Source organism: Alosa sapidissima, chromosome 17 (assembly GCF_018492685.1).
Source record: "Alosa sapidissima isolate fAloSap1 chromosome 17, fAloSap1.pri, whole genome shotgun sequence".
Taxonomy (NCBI): domain Eukaryota; kingdom Metazoa; phylum Chordata; class Actinopteri; order Clupeiformes; family Clupeidae; genus Alosa; species Alosa sapidissima.
In genome coordinates this window covers 33264866-33269865 of record NC_055973.1, presented here as the reverse complement: position 1 = coordinate 33269865, position 5000 = coordinate 33264866, and positions in this window count along the sequence as shown.

Here is a 5000-nt window from a genome sequence, read left to right as displayed (position 1 = left end):
CTTGCACAGACACACTAGACACACAAACACACACACACACACACACACACACACACACACACACACACACACACACACACACACACACACACACCCTCCATAACCTCATCCCAGTTATCCAAACGCCTCCACACATACAGACAGTGGCATCCTTCACGCAAGCACCAGCTTATGCAACTTCCCCTCACTGCAAATACAGCAGGGCGCTGCGTTGGGCTGGCTCATCACTATGGCAACCATAGGGTCAAAGGTCAACCATGTGGTGATGCCAAACGCCGAGGGAAGAATACATAACTGATAACCCCAATTCTCCCACACAACTCACACACACACACACACACACACACACACACACACACACTGCATACATTACTGATCTGGTCCTGGGTTTTTCTCAGTCTCTGCATCTCAGGAGTGTCAGACACGATGCTGAAGCCTCTGCCTTTGCTCTCCTCAAAGTCCTTCTTGTATTTGACCTGGAAAACAACAAACACATGCAAAGCCTGAATCACGTAGCTATCGAACAGACTACTGAAATCACATTGTGCTCATAGGAATAAGGCCTGAATCACTTAGCTATCGAACAGGCTACTGAAATCACATTGTGCTCATAGGAATAAGGCCTGAATCACTTAGCTATTGAACAGACTACTGAAATCATATCGTGCTCATAGGAATAATATTTGCCGTTCCGAGGACTTGAATTATTGGCTAAGATTTCATTTGTACTCCAGGATTATCATGTGTGTGACTGTAACTGTAGTCATCTCAATATCTCATCTCTCATTTACTGTTTAATAGCTGAAAATCCCCAGACAGCACAGGGCTCACTATGCGTTCTCAGTCTTCAGTCTTCAGTCTTCAGTCACTCAGCCTTGTCAGTGAGGCACACTTAAACGCTTGTCATGACATAAGCGCTTATATAAAGTGGGGCTTTAGTGCAACTGATGGTTATCTTATTGTGTGGAATAATTGCACTTCAGGGCTGGGGTGCTTTAACACTTACACTCTCCGCACACTCAAACTCTCGTCATCCTCCTGGACCGACCCCTGGGCAGTAACAGACCCGGCAACGGCTGCCTGCCTGTAATGTCTTTTCCAACGGCTCCCTGCCCGTAATGTCTTTTCCAACGGCTGCCTGCCCGTAATGTCTTTTCCAACGGCTGCCTGCCCGTAATGTCTTTTCCAACGGCTCCCTGCCTGTAATGTCTTTTCCAACGGCATTGCTGTGGCCATCCCACACAGCCAGCTGCCAGGGTGACACCAGACCGATTCGCAATTAAGATTAGAATTGGTCTGGTGACCTTTTGATCAATCCCATTTCCCAAGCAGTGACCAGCAGGGAAATCACACTTCAACTGGTGCATTAAACTGTTACCATTTTGTCCATAAGCATATCAATCATATGTCTTTCTTGTAAAGTAAGGTTTCAAATGCAGCACAAGAAGAGACAACAGGTCATTTAACTCGGACACAGCCGTTGGTAGTATTCAACATCACTGTTAACCATACTGCTGTCAGCCGTCAAAGCTACCCCTGATTAGTTCATACAAAGCTGCCCTATGCCTGATTGGTTCATACAAAGCTGCCCTATGCCTGATAAGTTCATACAAAGCTGCCCTATGCCTGATTGGTTCATACAAAGCTGCCCTATGCCTGATAAGTTCATACAAAGCTGCCCTATGCCTGATTGGTTCATACAAAGCTACCCCTGATTGGTACAAAGCTGCCCTATGCCTGATTGGTTCATACAAAGCTGCCCTATGCCTGATTGGTTGCTGGGTTTTTGGTGATATTAGGAAATGGCCTCCAATAGGAAGATAGTCATAATGATCTGCATAGTGAGTTTAATTGTGCTTGAATTCGACTGGGTTCACCCAGGCTACAAAACCAGAATCACTGTGCTTCACCTACTACAGAGCAGTCTACTTGTGTGATCATTTTCGCATCATCTTCAAAGGGGAGATGAGAACACATACACACACACACACACACACACACACACACGCACAGAAAAGTGTCTGTGGCTCGTCATTTGGCACGAACACAGAGTGGAGTGGGGCCGTGTTGTACGCCACTTCTCTCCTCCCCCTGGTGTTACGCAAGAGCTACAGGAACACAGCCTGCACACCTCCCCTCATCACTCCATCATTAACACATCCCCTCATCACTCCATCATTAACCAGCCTGCACACATCCCCTCATCACTCCATCATTAACACATCCCCTCATCACTCCATCATTAACCAGCCTGCACACATCCCCTCATCACTCCATCCTTAACACATCCCCTCATCACTCCATCATTAACCAGCCTGCACACATCCCCTCATCACTCCATCATTAACACATCGCCTCATCACTCCATCATTAACACATCCCCTGATCACTCCATCATTAACACATCCCCTCATTACTCCATCATTAACACATCCCCTGATCACTCCATCATTAACACATCCCCTCATCACTCCATCATTAACACATCCCCTGATCACTCCATCATTAACACATCCCCTCATCACTCCATCATTAACACATCCCCTCATCACTCCATCATTAACCAGCAGGTTAATAAGAGCTGCACACATCCCCTCATCACTCCATCACACATATGTGGGGTCACACATAACCACAGAGATAAAGCCCCGCGCTCATGTGTGTGATGGACAGAGATACAAGCCGCTCATGTGTGTGATGGACAGAGATACAAGCCCCGCGCTCGTGTGTGATGGACAGAGCTACAAGCCCCGCGCTCATGTGTGTGATGGACAGAGATACAAGCCGCTCATGTGTGCTGATGGATACAATGGGGGAGTTTGTAAGCTTTTCTAAAAAGGTTAATGAGATAATTGAGATCCCTTTGCGTGTGTGTGTGTGTGTGTGTGTGTGTGTGTACAGTAGGTATGTGTGTCTGGGTTATGTGTGTGTGTGTGTGCGTGCATGTGTATGCATGTTTGTGTGTGTGCATGTGTGTGTGTAGGTGTGTGAATGGATGTGTGTGTGTGCGTGTGGGCATTTAGACCATCTAACAGCCATCAACATTACTAAAAACACCCCCACACCACGCATACACACACACACGCACGCACACACACACACACGCACGCACGCACGCACGCACGCACACACACACACACTCTAAGGGGCTTTCAGGCCATCTAACAGCTATCAGCATCACTAAAAAACACCCCCACACCAAAAACACACACACACAAATACACACACACACTAAGGGGCATTCAGGCCATCTAACAGCCATCAACATCACTAAAAACACCCCCACACACACTCTCTCTCTCTCTCTCTCTCTCTCACACACACACACACCCCTACACCACTCCTCCCTCTCTGCCTCTCCTCCCTGGGTGCCTCTCTCCGTGCTTGTGGCTGTGATGATGAGTCATGAAAAGTGAAAACCTCAAGGCTCCTGACAGCACTTATGTAATCCTCACATCAGTTACATGTCTCCGAGGAGTGCTAGCGCTATGCTAGGCTACACTGCTGTGCTACATGTCTTTGAAGAGAGTGCTAGCGCTATGCTAGGCTACGCTACGCTGCTGTGTTCCATGTCTCTAAGGAGAGTGCTAGCGCTATGCTAGGCTACGCTGCTGTGTTACATGCCTCTAAGGAGAGTGTTAGCGCTATGCTAGGCTACGCTGCTGTGTCCCATGTCTCTAAGGAGAGTGCTAGCGCTATGCTAGGCTACGCTGCTGTGTTACATGCCTCTAAGGAGAGTGCTAGCGCTATGCTAGGCTACGCTACTGTGTTCCATGTCTCTGAGGAGAGTGCTAGCGCTCCTTGTGGCGTGGTCCGAGTGGCCTTGAGGTCATTTTAAAGATGTCCCTTAGAGTGTAGCACTGTAACTGCCTGGCTGCTCTAGCTGTTGGCTGCAGCAACTCCAGCAAGGTAGCACCGATTCTTTTAGTACCGACAGTACTCGGTGACTTTGACAAACAGAGATAGGCCTATATGTGAAAAATTGCTGGAATTCTCCTTTAAAACAAAGAGTCCCCATTCCCTCACTGACTGTCCTTACAGCAAGCCTGAGGAGGAGGGGTGGGGGGGAGATTAGGGCAGTAAATCTCTACTGCCCAATGACAGGCTGGGGCTATAAAGCCCTTTCATTACAGCTGAGGAGCTCATGGGTCAGTGGAGATGCACAAGCTGCATAGGACCAGGAGACAGGAGCAGAGGTGCCCGCACAACAACATAGCCCACCCACTTGGAGCAGAGGTGCCCACCCACCCACTAGGAGCAGAGGTGCCCACACAACCGACTAGGAGCAGAGGTGCCCGCACAGCAACATAGTCCACCCACCAACTAGGAGCAGCCCAGTAGGTCAGTGGACAGACTGTGTGCATAGTTTTTAGGGGGAACAAGCATGTCCATTTAGTCTCCAGGTCTTTGGGGCAAGCGACTGACCAACGAAAAAACAAAGTAGAACAGTGTCACATTGGGGAATAATATTACCGCACTGATTTTGAAAAATGTCTTCATGAAGTTAATACACAGGGGAGTATACCGGTACATGGGAATGCATTCATCTAATTCTGCTGTATTAAACTACTGGGCACTGTGGTCAATACACAGTTTTGTTTTGTTTTTATTTGCATACCACAGTCATGCGGTTTAGATACTGTGTGGCAAATATCTGGATCATTACTGGATGTATAGTTGCAGGTTATGTAGATTTTGGGAAACAGGAATGCAGGGAGTTCATTCCACTACGACGTCAGAATGAGCTTGGCTTGTTCAGCTGAGCTTGGCATGACTAACACTTCTGTTCCAACAGCAGCAGGACACACACACACACACACACACACACACACACACACTTCTGTTCCAACAGCCGCAGGAGGGACCAACTCCACTGATGGACAGACATATCGATTACTCCACCCTGATTACTCCGGAAGAGATCCACCTGGGATTCCAAAGACCACTGTCTCTGTTATACATGAACACACACACACACACACACACACACACACACACAC